General features: G+C 45.3%; 1 protein-coding gene across 2 annotated transcripts in view; it reads right to left on the reverse strand.

Annotated features, from left to right (window-relative positions):
• The window catches only part of Lyn (LYN proto-oncogene, Src family tyrosine kinase), a 111,409-nt gene extending 102,248 nt beyond the window's left edge, over positions 1 to 9,161 (reverse strand). For both annotated transcript variants that reach the window (XM_032907812.1, XM_032907811.1), the window contains exon 1: positions 8,881 to 9,161. The gene's annotated coding sequence lies outside the window, so the exon portion shown is untranslated. The remainder of the gene's footprint in view (positions 1 to 8,880) is intronic.
• Between the last annotated feature and the right edge of the window lie 6,353 nt (positions 9,162 to 15,514).

Here is a 15,514-nt window from a genome sequence, read left to right on the forward strand (position 1 = left end):
TTAAAAGTCCATCATTTTTTGTCAGGGACTTTCCTGCCAAGCCTTATTAAAGATTCTAGGACAAAGTCTAATGCCAGAGCTAGACCAATGTTCCCTCAGGATCCAATCCTGGTCATTCACAGTGTGTCTTCCTCCTTACACTCTCTCTTCCTTTTGTATTTCCATCCATACCAGCTGGGCTCCCAGGAGGTACTCCAGAAAAGTTAGCTAAATGGATCACCGAACATCACAGAACTTTCTAAAGAAATGCTCTGGCCAGTCATGATGCCACACATATATAAACCCAGAACTCGGGAGGGTGAGGCAGAAAGGTCAGCCTGGGCTACACAGCAAGTGCAGGATTAGCCTAGGGTATATAGCAAGATATGTAACAAAAAATAAAAGTAAGTTAGGACTGTTCCTAAAGCAGGACATAATGGCACAAACCTATCATCCCGGCACATGGGAGAACTGGGGGAAAGGGACAGCAGTCTAACTATCAGCCTAGAGTATCTTGTAAGACTTTGTGTCCAAGAGAAAAAGAAGAAACAAAGGGAAGAAACAAAGAGGGAAGGAGGGAGGAAAAGAGAGAGGGGGTGGGAGGGAGGTGAGTAGAAGGCAGGGAAAGAGGGGAAGGATGGGAAGAGAAGGAAGATGGAGAGGAGAAAATGTCCTCCATGTTTACATTTCTGGGATGCCGCTCACACTTACTCTCCGCCTTGATATCCACGATTCCATGTCTGCAGATTCAACTAACTCCTGACAGAAATAGTCACAAAATATGCCACTGCTGAACAAGTATAGACTTCTTTTGCTAGGAGTCTGGAGAGGTGGCTCAGTGGGTAAGAGCACAGACTGCTCTTCTAGTTGTCAGGAGTTCAATTCCCGGAACCACATGGTGGCTCGCAACCATCTGTAATGGGATCTGATGCCTTCTTCTGGTGTGCCTGAAGACAGCTGTGGTGTACTCACATACATCAAATAATAAATAATTTTAAAAAGGAATATCACGTTACAAGTATTTTCACTCTTTCTATGGTTTTATGTATCATAAGTAATCTAGAGATGGGTTCGTGAACTTCAGAGAGTGTGTGAGGTCACACACAAACACATCCTTGAGTGGTCCTGGTACCAATTATCCACAGGTCACTAAGGACAACAGCCCAGTCCTTATGAACAGCCTGCAGGCCACTCCAGTCCCCTGGCTTCCCTAACTCCTGCAGTCACTGTGTCTGCAGTTCTTTGCACTGCCATGTGTTAATTGTGTGTATTCTGTTCAATTTAAGGCCAGCCCGGGCAACTTAGAGAGTCACTTTCAAAATAACATATTTTTAACCCAAAATGCATTTATTGAGATATAAAAGTATCCCATCATCTTAATTTGGGGTACTTTTAGTCCTGTTTTGTCATGAAAGAGCACCCTTTGTTAGCCTCATTTTTCCAGGCTCACAGGACAGCAGAGCAGACAACACAGCAGGCTACCCTTTGTGTGTGGGATTTAACAGCATCCTGGGCATTTTACATCCATCCTCCAAGCAAGAACTGGAGCTCTGCACCCGGGGTAAACCCCCGTGTTTCCTCTCCTCCTTTTTCTGGGGTGGATGAAGGAGGTCCTCTGAGTACTTTTAAAGGGACAGAGACTAATTAGGCTTGGTGGTAGAATGCTTGTCAGTATCACACAAATAAATACATGTGAAATAAAATAAGGATGAGAATTGGAAGAGATAGGCAGGTGGTAGAATGATTGCTTATTATACACAATGCCCTAGGTTTAACCACAGTAAATAAATAAATAAATCATCACCCATTCATCCTCCCAGAAAAGAAAAACACTATGAAGACTTTAGAATAAAAAAATGATATATAGAGTTATAAATGATATTTCCCACCTATGCTTTTTTTAAAGGAATGCTATCATGTTCAGTTTGTATTTAGCTTATTATTATTATTATTATTATTATTATTATTATTATTAATTAAAGGAAGCATTTTGTTTTGGCATATAATTTGGAGTGGAGTAGCCCATAATCTGTGGCCCCTATGCTTTGGGCCAATGACAAAGAGGCACATTGTTGATGAAGAATGTGGCACAGAAAACACACTCATCTCAACACTATGAAATAAAATGGAGGAAGCTGGAAGTCTGAGAACTGACTATGGCTTCCAAGAGTGCAGCAAAAAGGACCTGGAGACCTCTTGTGATGTCCTCCTCTGGGGATTCCCATTTCCTCCACATAGCACCAAGCTGGGAGTGACACTTTAAACAGATACATTAAAGAACATCCCACATGCAAATTATGGCAGGGACAGAGTCTATAAACATAGAATGTAGACGTACCTGTATTAAAACATCTCAGGGTACCTCACAAATGTATACAACGTTAATGTATCAGTTACAAATGTTTTAAAATTTATTTTTTATCATTTTTTGGAATTATAATTACACCATTTCCTCCTTCCTTTTTCTCCATTTAATGTCTACCATGCATTGCCCCATGCAGTCTCTCAAATTCATGGCCTCTTTCTCTTTAATTGTTACACGTGTGTGTGTGTGTGTTCCTAAACACATTAATGTAACTTGCTCAGTTTGTATAATGTTATCTGTAAGCATCTGATCTCAGGACTTACTGCTCATATTGCATAAGGGGCTCTTCCCTAGGGAAGGCTATTCCTACTCTCAGCATTCCTCAGTTGTATTCGGTTCTTAAAAAGCACCTTTGGGCTGGGGGTGGGGGGAGGGGGCACGGCTCCATGGCTAAAACACTTGCAGCTGATACAAGGGGCCACAGAATACACACACAGGTGATCCCAGTCTCAGAAGGCAGACAGGATTCCTGAAGACACTGGCTAGCTTGACTAGCTGTACTAGAGAGCTCTGGGTTAGCCTGAGAGACCCTGCCCTAAAATAACGATATAAAAGAACTGTGAATAAGGAGTCCCAACCTCAGGCCTCCCTATATAATCACACACACACAAACACATGATAAGGGGGTGGGGAGCATTTTGCTATATAGGGAAGCATAATCAAATGCTATTTGAGGCATTTACATTTGGAGGCATATTCCTTTGTATGAAAATGTAGTGGGTGGTGCTGATGTTAAGGTCCTGTTCCCCAATTAGTTCTTGATTGATCAATAAAGATACCATGAGCCGATTGCTGGGCAGAGGAAAGAGGATCGAGTTCCAGGTCTCCATAGGCAAGCTAGCAGATGCATAAGAAGAGGGAGATTTTCACCATGCTTTGGAGGGAGAAAAGGAGACCAGCCACATTGAGATCTCAGGCTGAGCAGTCACAGGCCATTTCCCCAGGCAGAGGTTAGAAATGCAAGTAAAGCTGAGGGAGGTTTTGGGTTGCTTGAACAAGGAGAAGGTAACTGAGCAATTAAAGTTGAGGGCAGATTCATGGTGCTGAGCTAAGAATATTGGGAAGGGCATAGTAGCAGCAGGAGATTGGAAGCGTCCAGCAACTGAGCCATAAGGCAGGTTGAAAAACAAGTGTGTGTGTGTGTGTGTGTGTGTGTGTGTGTGTGTGTGTGTGTGTATCTGCAGATCCAAGGGAACCTGGGCAGGACTGGAGCACCTTCCGCCTGGAGCATAAAGTGGATGTAGCAAAAACTACACACTACATGGACACATGCCCCTTAATGTGGATTTGGATTGTGTGGTTTTTAAATGGGATCTCATTGTTTTAGTTATGCTGTCCTTAAACTTCAGAGCTCAAATGACCCTCCTGCCTCATCCTCTTGAATAGCAGCTACTATAGGTCTATATCACCCTAGCCAGCTGAATCTGTATTTCTTTACTAAATCTCCAGCCAGACCCAGGTTCATCTCTGCTGGCTTGCAGCCCAGTAGAGCTCTCCAAGCGGGCTCAGAAGGACTCCCAACCACTCTGATACAAAAGAAAAGCTCCTCAGTCATTTTTTTATGTCCTTTTGCTTATCTGTTTGGTTTTTTATGTGCTATAGGCATAAGTTAAATATGTTTTTAAGAGAGATTGTGCTTGTGGAGGTAAGACAGTACCGCTGCACTCGAAGAGTTTAACAAATACTATATATAATTCAGGAGCTTTAAAAAATCCTTAAACTATTTTAGTCAAGATCTTGAATTGTGAGAACATTTAAAGATTTCAAAATCTTACTTTGAATTTCCACGAGGGGAAATTTCAAAACGTACATCTTTCTGGTGCTGGAAAAATCAAGACTGTCTATTTCAAAATATACATCTTCCTGCTGGAGGTCTTGCTTGGGAAGAGTCTGCACCCTTCCTCCCTCTGGTGCACTCTCCCTCTTTTTTCCCTCCCTCCCTCTATCTATCCCCCTTGTCTCCTTCCAAAGAAATCTGGCTATGAACCTGCAGACCAAGCAGGGCTGGTAGAAGGAACCCCAAGGGGAAGGCAACTCTGAGTGGTTTGAAGGGAGGGGCCCGCAAGCAAATGACTGGATGGTGCAGGGTGTGGAGGGTATCACTTCCTTTTGCTTCTCTGGTTGAGTTCTGTTCTCAGCAACACAGCTTTCCCGTGGAAAGCAGAAGTAGTCCTCCCTCTCCAGAGAGCCTCTCAGAGACCCATTTCTTCATTCCCTCAGTCTCACGGGAGTTAACACTTACAGGAAGAGTGGGGCAGCTACTTAACCCAAGCACCAAGTAGCCATGAGGGCTTCAGGAACCAGAGTGAACACCAATCCACCTCTGCAGTCTCCCCTGAGGACTTTCTGCACTCAGAAGTATCACTTTCAAGTTGGTATAGCTTCCCAACAACTGTCTTACTAGTACAGAAAGAGGCGGGAAATAGAGGAGGTGTATTCAAGAGTAGCTTCCAGTCAGGGTTTCCTGGGGTCAGAAAGGTGACCAGGGACATTTTGGATGCTTATGAAAAGGTAGGATTGAGCACAGAGGGAAACAGTGACTTTGAAGTATAAACTGTAGAGGAGAAAATAAAATAAAACATTCCAGGCTACACACATAAGAAGGCTCCCTTGTGGTCAATGAGACATTCAGGAAATTGTCTCTCAAAACTGATGTGTGAGACAGATATGGTGTCACACACCTGGAATCCTGCACTTAAAGGTAGGTAAGCTATATGAGGAGTCCAGGCTCATCCTCTGCTTCATAGTAAGTTTGAGGTATGTCTGTGACCTTTGAGACGAGGTCTTGAAAACAAGACAAATGACTATGATTTTCTCATCCGTGTGATTTTATATGACACTATTCATAACAATACCAATTAGGGACCTCAGCCTTATGAACTGTGATTGTGGGTACCAGCGTCTGTGGACACAACAATGAGAACAAGTTTAATCTCTTCCCATAATTCATCGACCAGCATCATGCCAATGGTGGGGAGAGGAATGCCTTCGTAAGATGGCAGGAGTCACCCTGGAAAGGCATCAACAGTTGATAAAACACAGTAAAGTCAGCAGGACTTCCAGAGAAGTATGTCCTGACTGTGAACACAACTTTCAAGAAGCAGTTTCATGGCAAACAACAAAGTCAATGGCTTATCCAATAAGATAAGGGTGAAAAGGGAGAGCCAGAGCAAAATGTAGAAAAGATCGAATGACTAAGAATGAAGAACTAAGGCTATGGAGGCCATACTTGCCAGAATTTGATATAATAATGTAAGCTTGCTTTTCAACATTGTAGGAAAGTCCTTCTAGCTATCTCAAGACAAAGAGAGAAGGCATAAGTCTTGACACTGACCTGTTACATACCTTCTAATCCCTCAGTTAATATCCCATTTTCTACACTTGAGTGTCTCCCCTCAAATGGGAACTTCAATGTTAGAAATGACGACAGAGTTCAGTTTCACAATTTAAGCATCAGGAAACTAGGCAGTATTTCAGTATTTCTGACTGGAAAAGGAGCTTCCTCTTCCATTTCCTTCTCTTCATTAAAAGATAGGAAGCAATGAGCACACACGTACCCTGAGATGCTGACTTGCCCACAGCAGACACCCAGAAAGTCAGACACATGGTCTTCTACATGGGTCTTATGGGTTTTCTATTTCCGTCGTGAATGGTGTTCTTATTTTAACAACACGGAGAGCTGGTAGAGTTCATGGACAAGATATTTCTAGTGATGGCAGAGAGAATTCTTTTGACAGTCCTTGGAAATTTCTGGTTGACTAGTAAGTGTTGTAACCAAGTCAGTTGCATCTGACATAAAGTTTATCACCATAGCAGTTATTACAGACTGCCCGCACCTCAGGAGAAACATTGCTGAAAATATCGAAGATGGCTTGCTGAAGACCTACTTACATATATAGCTACCAAATGAGTAAAGAAAACTCCTTCATAATTCTCTTTCTCAAATGCGTATTAAATGATATATTTATTTTAAGTAATTGACTACTGGCAAAGCAGGAAAAACATACCTATAATATCCAAAGACCACTTAACCTTTTAACTGAGACAAGTTCCTGAATCTCTTTTTCACGTCTGCCCTGGCTTATTTAGTAGGGAACCACGAGGGCGTCCAAATGAAGTCAACATTGAGAAAGCCTCCGAAGTCATGAACAAGTAAATAAATAAGTAAAATAAAGCATTATCTTCATTGCTAAGAACTGCTCAGAAAGGCTGTGGCTGGTCCCACTGCTAATCCGTCACCGGTTAATGTTCTTCCGTGCTGTGTTAATCTATGCATCTGAGGACACATTGGTCCCAGTGAGCCGTAACAAAGTCTTATGCTGTATACGTGTGCATACTGTATTCCTATTTCTGTCATCAGCACAGGCTTATACATGATCATATGGTTTCAAGTAGGATTTCTATAAGAACGAACTCTAACCTCAGATGTTTCTGTAATTTATTTCTGAACACAAACACCGCAGGAACTAGGTCTTGAAAGTCTCTGATTTGCAAAGCTGTGCAGGACCCTTTTTTTTCTGCTAAAAGGGAACCACTGGCCATGGGAGTATCACAAAGCACCCAAAGACTCTAATATACATTAGGGTGACTGCCTCTATAGAAACTGTCTTACCTTCTCCAAGCCACATAGCGAACAGTCCTAACCAGATTTCCATGGAGGTGCAATTCTACAATGTCCTCCTACCCTTGTTACAGAAACCAAGCCAGAAGGAGGAATCAGAAGGCCCCAGCTCAGTGTATCCAGCAGGCAGCCTTCCTTCCTCCTTCCTCGTAATCTTCACTGAGCACTAATCAAGCACCAGGAACCAGGACTTTGTATGGAACAAGACAGATAATGTTGTTGTCTTGGCATTGACATTGTCAGGATGACAAGCCCAAGAACGTGGACACCAGTGTAACTGCTGCTGCCCTGAGGAATGCTGACTCAATCCATGGCCCAAGAAGCTGGTCCAAAAGTTCAGCTCTGGCAAATAGTCCCTACACCGCAACTCAGTATTCCTGGCTCCTGACCTCTCTTCCTTCACGTCTGCTGTCCTCTTCCGTGGCTCAGAAGGTTACTCCACTTACATACAGCTTATCACCAAGACTCTTGTGAGCCAAATTTTAAAAACAACAACAAAACCCCCAAATCACCCTGCCTTCCTCCAAATGAGGACCTGGAAAGGCAGCAATCTTAGGGGGAGGAGAGTTTCCTCTCACTTAAGAAGGGTTCAGGAAGCTCCTGCACCCCACAGGGTAGAGCCTATTTCCCTAAAACATGTTATGGGTGTTGACTGCACAGAGAGAAAACCCCCTACAGCTAGCTGAGCAAAGGGTCCATCGTCTTCCATGTTGGGTCTTAGGGTCTCTTGAACTGAGGGGATCTGAGGGACCTCTGAGGCAGCACCTGTCAAGTATTTATTAAGTAGATTTTCAAAAGTTAGCTTGCTCACCTCAGTGGTCTCAAGTTTAAAAATCACCAAACTGCCAACCACCAAAGACCTCCGTTTTTATAGAGGATCAGTTGTACACGGAGAATGTCCGAGGACCTTCAGTGTACTAAACCTCTGAAGTAGGTTCATTGTCAAACAGGAGGAAACCCAAACCGGGAACTTTAATAATCCGCGGTCACACACGAACTGAAAGACTTCATGGCCTAGATTCCCACCTGCATTCTGAGCAGCAAGGAAGTTGGGCGGATTAGCATAATAATTATTACAAACACGGGTACTCCAAGAAATGAAGAGACAACCAGAAGCTCCCAGAGTAGCGGGACTATTGGAAAAAACACTACACAAGCAACATAGGGAATCCACTACAGTCAGCCAAGATAAGGCAGGCGAGTGGGAACTGTCGCATGCACCCTTCCCCCATTTTGAAGGAAAGGCATCCCTGAATTCTTAAAATAACTCTAGCTTCCTCTTGGCATCCGACTACTCCTCTGCCGGCTGACAGAAGCCGAGCTCCGCGGGAGGTTGAGCTCCAGCCTCAATGGCAGCAGTTCGACGTCACCACCTTGCCCCAAGTCACCAGGGACTTAAGCCGTCAGCCAGCCTTAGAGAGGGTGTGGGTTCAAACCCCCCTTCTCATCCTTGGGGACCCAGGGTCCGGCCAGGAGACTAGATACTGGATCCCTGGTGACTGTCGTTAGAATCTCCACCGCGCTCCCTTTCCCTACCATGCAAGAGAAGCTAGAGCAGGCATGCGGGAGACTGACGCCAAGGACCCAGGGGCGCTCACCCCGCGCGCACCTCCCTCCACGCCTCCGCGCCGCTCCGCTGCGGACACCTGCGGAGTCGCCGCCCCCGCGTCTCCGCTCGATCGCCCCGGCGAGTCACAGTCTCCCCAGGCTAAAGGAGTCTGGATGCTATCACCACCCGGGGCGAGCGCCAGCGCCACCAAGAAACAGTGCGAGACCTCGGCCGCCGGCACTGTGGCTGCACCGAAACCCTGGGTCCCGAGCCAAGAAAGCGACCTGTGCTCCGGTCTCTGACCCAGCCGCAGTCCCTGCCCGGTCCACCCTACACACCCACCCCGTGCTCAAACCCTTGACTCACTCGCTCGCGGTGGAAGTTTCGGGGCGGCGGAACTCCACGGTGACTTCGGTTCAAAGCTACGCACGCGACGGGATAGCCCTGAGGGGCCCGCCTGGGAAGCAGCTGCGGGCCCGGGTCCTAGGACGCTTAGCCAGTACTTAAGGGCACACTGCTCGGGGGACAGTGCCCGGCCTGCAGCAGGCTACCAGCTGCAGAACGTTGGCCGGGAGGCTCACAGGCCCGGCTCGGTGGGAGAGGAACTGGCTGTCGCTGGGCTCGGCCGACTGGTCCCAGCTACTTCCTGGTGCTCGGATTTGCATACTGTGCTGGGAGGGCGGGGAAGTGACCGTTTGGTTCCTGTCCAAGGTTTGGTATTTGGTGTGGCCGTCGCGCAGGATTTTGCAAGCAAACAGACTTATGGAGACCCAACGTGCAAGTTGGGACAGTGGGGGCAGCCTCGGGAACAGCATTCTCCCGTAGGGTTGCATGGAAGATCTGGGAGTTCTCAAGGGTCGTGAAAAACGTTCTCCTCACTTTGCTGTCCTTCGGATCCAACTCCTCAACACACTAGTCAGCACGCTCTGATCACTGCAGGTGTTTGGAGCTTTCCAGAGAGAAAAGGGTACCAGCGAGTAGATGTTTGGAGGGGAGGGGAGAGCAGATAAGGGAATGGGAACCTTTGCTTTAACAATCAAAACATCAAATTCCTTAAAGGTGTACAAGGAGTGCTCAAGATACTCACTGGAATGAGGAGTGGGCATTAGCTGTGGACTTAAAAGGCGTGTCAATAAGCCTCCAGGAAAAAAGAACTAAGGAAGACTACTTATCAAGAACTGCCCTCTGTAGCGGTCTTGAATTGATTAGCATGTGGTTCTGGTAGCTGTTACTACATTCCTAACAAACGCTGTGTCCTTCCATCCCTGTATGTACACAATGCTTGGCATCCTGTAGGTACATAACCAGTGCCTGTTGCAAGATTGCTTGTTCAAACCAAAGTTTTGACTTGATAAATGCCCCACATTGAACCGAGGTATACAATTAGCCTCAGTCACTAGATTCCCACTTGTGCTAATCTGACTTCTGTTTCCTGGGATCCCCTAATTGCAGTTCAATAGGTCAGAACAAAGTCCAGTAAAGTCCAGGAAGACTAGCGTTTGCAAGTGTAACAATACATCCGGTTTTGTTTTGTTTTGTTTTGTTTCTTTTCTTTTCCAGACAGGGTTTCTCTTTGTAACCCTGGCTATTCTGGAACTCACTCTGTAGACTAGACTGGACTCAAAATCGCAAGTGCTGGAATTAATGGTGTGCACCACTATTGCCTGGCCCATGTGGTTTTCAGTCAACCAGGGACTACGCAGATGAAGATGGTGCCGGAGATTATAATGGAGCTGAAAAATCGGTATCGCCTAGTGATGTCATAGCCGTCATAGCACTCTCAGCGTGACAGTGCAAGACAGCTCTACAGTGTGGTGATGCCAATGCCAACAAGCCCACTCTACCATTGTTTACCATGACTCCTGGTTGCATCAAGAGGGACATAAAGTGAGTGACCTGGAGCACTTGAGTTTAAGTGAGTGTACAACACTTCTTAGAGTGTTCCCATCGCTAAGCTGCAGGAATACCTCCTCAAACGAAAACAGTAGGGGGGTGGTTATTCCCAAAATGAACCGTGTTACTGTCCTGCTGAACAGTAGCTAGTGGGTTACCCTGGGAATCTGTGGTACACACACGTGAGCTGTTATCTGTCAAATATCCGATGGATCAGTGTTTCGAAATCTGTGCATCCCAACCCTTTTGAGGGAAGGGGTTGAATGACCCTTTTACAGTGGGGCGGGGTAATAGAAAAGACATGTGTTTAACTTATGGTTCATAACAGTGACAAAATGACAGTTACGAAGTACATAGGAAAATAACTTTATGGTTGGGGGTTCCTACAACATGGGGTCTTGATGAAAGGGTCACAGCATTAACAAGGGTGAGAACCACGGCTCTAGAGAAATCCACCATCTGAGAGTTCATGTTCTGGGCTTTTCTGAATGACCGCGTCAATACATTGGCTGTAATAACACTCTTACATTGAGTCCTTGAAGTCTTGGCAAATAGCATGTGGCAAACAAGATTAAATTATGTGGCATTGACTATTACAGTTCTCCCTTCTACTCTCCTCCAGAGGTCCAGATTTTTGAGCCCAGCCTGTGTACTTTTAAAAACACCTCTTTGCACAAGCTCCTGTTTGACTTTTGTGAGAAGTGGTAGAATGGACACAGAGACTCCCCTGGATGATTTCAGGTCTGGCTAGAGACCCACGCATTCCAAATTGCAGTACCACAGAGCAGCATTGCCAGACCAATCAAGTGATTCTCTGGAGGGAAACCCAACAGTTCTCAAGCTCCCTAGATTGCTCTAGTAATGAGATGCCCTTGGGAACCACTGGGAGAGACTCAGCCAAATGCAAGTTGCCCATTTTGGTACAACTGGCATAACACCTGTTGGTTTAAGAAAACCATGCTTCAAAGATATGAAAGTTCACTTTCCTGGAAGGGTGTGGGAGAATTTTGCAAGGGAACCAGGAGTAATGGTTCACTAAGATTCTCTGGGAAGGAGGTAATTAGTGGTTTCTTTGTCATAACCACCACCAAGATACCGGGCAGGCTCTTTAATGAGACTCCTACTCAATTCTCCATGACCATGCCGTGCTGTCTACACTTTGTAGGTAAAAAAGGCTCAGTATGAATAGGCAGATTGTCCAAATTCCTCAGTAAAGTGGATGTGTTGGATTTGAACCTTCTACTCTGTGTGTGTGTGTGTGTGTGTGTGTGTGTGTGTGTGTGAGAGAGAGAGAGAGAGAGAGAGAGAGATTGAAGCTTTTTATTCCATCCCTTTCCCTGCCTTAGATGCCACAGACACAGCCTCAGCTAAGAAGCCCCAGCCCCACTCTGTTTCCCAAAGCAAACCGGAAGTCCAGCTCCGACCATGTCAGCTCTCTGACATTACGAAGGAGCAAACAAACTACCTAAACAATACGTGGTTGAAAGCGAGCCACACAGTAATAATCATGACACCAATTACATAATTACAGTTTGAATCTTATTAAAGTTAATCTGCCATTTGATGACACACAGAAGTGTGCTTCACAGTAACTACACCAAAACAGTGAACCACGCATTAAAAATTGCCTCATACACCTCAGATTAGAGGTTTCCAAGGTCTATCAGGTGCTGTCTGGAAGGTAAGAAAAAGAACCAGTGTGACCATGCTTCTGCTCTCCCTGAGGGAGGGAGGCTTCAGCATGGACACCCCGCTCTCCTCTCCTTATCAAGATGGCCTCACGACCTTGGTATCTGCCCTGTCCTCAGTTCAAATTCTACCAATGCCAAACCTGGTCTCTAAGTGGCCTTATGGTCTCTAGAAACACATGTTTTAATTTTTAGGTAAACATAATTTCAGAATCATGGGATTTATAGAAAGTAACACATGGAATATCCTTCACCCAATCCCCCTGCTATTCTCATTTAACCATGCTTTTGTTCTCCAGCACTTTCCCCTTTCTCCCTCTCTCCTACCAACCTCTCTACCTGTAAATGATCTGAACTGTTATCTGACAACTAGAGGAATAATTGTCCTTTGCCCTCTGAATATTCCGCCCTCTATTTCCTAAGGTAAGATGTCTGTGGGTGGAGAATTGGTTCTGCAGTTAAGAGCACTATCTGTTCTTCAAGAGGACCCTGGCTTGGTTCCCAGAACCCACAGGATGGCTCAAAACCAACCACCTGTAGGCACACACGAACATGATTACAATTACCTCTGAGCTCAGTATTCCCTCATGAGATTCACGTGATATCCTTCTGGCAGGAGACCTCTATCATAAAGTGCGTTTTTATTCTTAGCACAGGAAGGCATCCGGAGGCAATGGGGGTCCATCTCTCCATCTCTACCACTACTAGTAAGGTTAACTTAGGTCACCTGGTTAAGTGGATCAATTAGTTTCTTTCAGAGAGGAGCATTGAGAAAATACATTTTCCATTTCTTACCAAATTCTTACCCATGACTATGAGTGTTCACTGATACTCCTTGCCTGGATCAATTATTATTACACAAGGTTGTCAAATGGTACGTGTCCATGGCTTTTGAATAAAAGGAGCTTACAGGAATTTGATTGTCGGTTAAAAAGTGATATAAATCAAGGGGAAAGTCCCCTCCCCCCCAAATCAGCCAGTTTTCAGAGTCGTTTCCCAGTGTCCTTTAGCCAGAGGGCTATCAGCACTGTGAAAATAGCCGGGTGAAGCAGGATGGAGGAAGGTGGCACTGGGAGGAGCCCAGTGCTCGATGGCTACAGAAAGACACTTCCCTTAAGAAAAATCATGGCCACCACCTGAAGTAACCCTGATAACACAGACCTTGTTCTAAAAACATGGAGAGACACTTGATTCCTGCTGGAAGATGTAGTTCCAATAATTATTGCCCTGCAGGTTGAAAGTGGCAGTAAGTGTATTGACACACAGAGGTTGTGGGGTGGGGGTGGGGCAGAGGTTCCGGGGAGAGACTCCATGGGTAAAAGGAAGGTAGCAACTCCATCTTCAGGCAGGACCAGGAATACTGCACAGATATGCAGGGTCACAGCTACGGAAGCGGGTAGTCAGTCACTGAATGCTGCACTGTGGTGCTCTCTCCCCTCCTCTTCCTCTTTATCCTCTTCAACCTCCTTATCATCCCCCTCCTCCTCATCTTCCTCTTCTTCTTTCTACCCTCTCTTCCTTTATTTCTTTCGTTCTTCCTCTTCCCTCCTGTGCCAGAGGTCAATCCCAGGGCCCCATTTAGGTTAGCTAAGGTTAGCCAATCACTCTACAGCTGAGCTCCACACCCAGCCCTAACTGTGTTCTTCCAAGTCCTCCTCCTCCTCCTGGGTTGCTACGTATAGTGGTGGCATGAGCCGAGGATCTGGATGGGGAGCTTGGCAGCAAGCTGGATTGTTCTCTCAGATCTCTAGGGGATGGCCTTGGGTCCAGGGTCCTCCTGCTACTTCCAGGCTGGGATCCGACTTCAGCGCAAACCTCCTGGCTGCTGCTCTTTCTTTCAGTCCTAAAAATAGAGTTGTCTGCATTCTATCCAGATCCCTCTATCCCCATCTTACTTCATATTCCAGAGACTAATTTCGAATATCTAAGAGAGTTTCACCTAACCACCCATAGGACTGCGGCCACCCAGGATGGCTTTCTTAGAAAGAAGGTGTGTGTACTTACCCATGTCCAACATGGTAGTAATTGGAAAACACAAACTTGTATCTGTTTGCAGGAAAAATAGGAATCTTTAGCATAAATTACTTTCTGATGCAGAGAATTATTATTTTTTAAAAGAAACTTACAGACTACAAAAATTCATAATAAGTATTATAAAATATCATTGGTGATGGCTAGTTTTAAGTCAACAAGCTAACGTTATCTAAAAGGAGGGAACCTCACTTGATAAACACCTCTATAATATTCTGATGTAGGGCATTTTCTACTTAGTGATTGATGGAGAAGGGACCAGCCCACTAGGGGTGATGCCATCCCTGGACTGGTCCTGGGTTCTATAAGAAAGGAGACTGAGCAAGCCATGGGGAACAAGGCAGTAAGCAGCACTCCTCCGTGGCCTCTGCGTCAGCTCCTGCCTCCAGATTTCTGCTGTTTGAATTTCTGTCCTGAATTCTCGGTGATTGCTTTGGTCATGATGTTTCATTACAGCCACAGTAACTGACTAAGACACATCTCTGCCTGAGTTTATCAAGTGCTGATTTTTAGCAGGAGAGCGGTGATACTGCTCTGGTCTTGAAAGGGATCTTAACATGTGTTTGACTCAGCTCATGTGTCCAGACCACGGGCATGCTGTGATGAACCTAGGAGCATCTGTCAAGGAGGAAACATTTCTCTGGTGATTTCCCAAGAAAGGAAAGGGATGTCATGTATCATTGGCACTAGCATAGCATCTTATCTCACATGCCAAAAACCGTATTCTCTAATGTGCAGATGCTTGGTCACTGTCATTAATATGGCAGTAAAATAACACCAAGCATGATTTAGAAATGATGCCCATGGATGCTTAAGCCTCCTTCCCAATGTGAAAACAAGTCCAGCCTTTTGCCCTGAGCTTAGGCGACTCAATATTGATGTCAATTTTTTATAGCAATCAATTTTTGTTGTCATTATTTTGTTTTATTTGTTTTTAACTTCACATTTATTAAATAACTGGCAATACACCTGAAACTACTGAATGCAAAGTAGATATTTTTCACTTTTTAAACATTTGAGTTGCTTAGGTTTCAACACCAACAGACCTGATAACTCCCTAAATGACAGCCTGACACTAGTTTGAGAACTTTTCCTCCACTAGGAGTCCACCTGCTTAATAACAGGTCTCTTCTTCTGAGGGACAGCTTACTGCCCTACTTTCTGGATGTTCTGGGCAAACCAAATGGTGGTATCAAGGGTGGCATTCATGTAGCAGTCCACACAGTTCTCGAGGAGGTTTTCAGTACAAGAGTCTAACCAATCTTCTGGCTATTCCACAAAACCATCCCAACATAGCTCCATGAAGCAGTGTACCTGTGTAGTGGATCATGCTTTTGGCTGTGCTGGGGTCAGCAGGCACTGATGCTCCACTCTGTGAGCTTCACCCA

Source organism: Rattus rattus, chromosome 7 (genome assembly GCF_011064425.1).
Source record: "Rattus rattus isolate New Zealand chromosome 7, Rrattus_CSIRO_v1, whole genome shotgun sequence".
Lineage (NCBI taxonomy): Eukaryota > Metazoa > Chordata > Mammalia > Rodentia > Muridae > Rattus > Rattus rattus.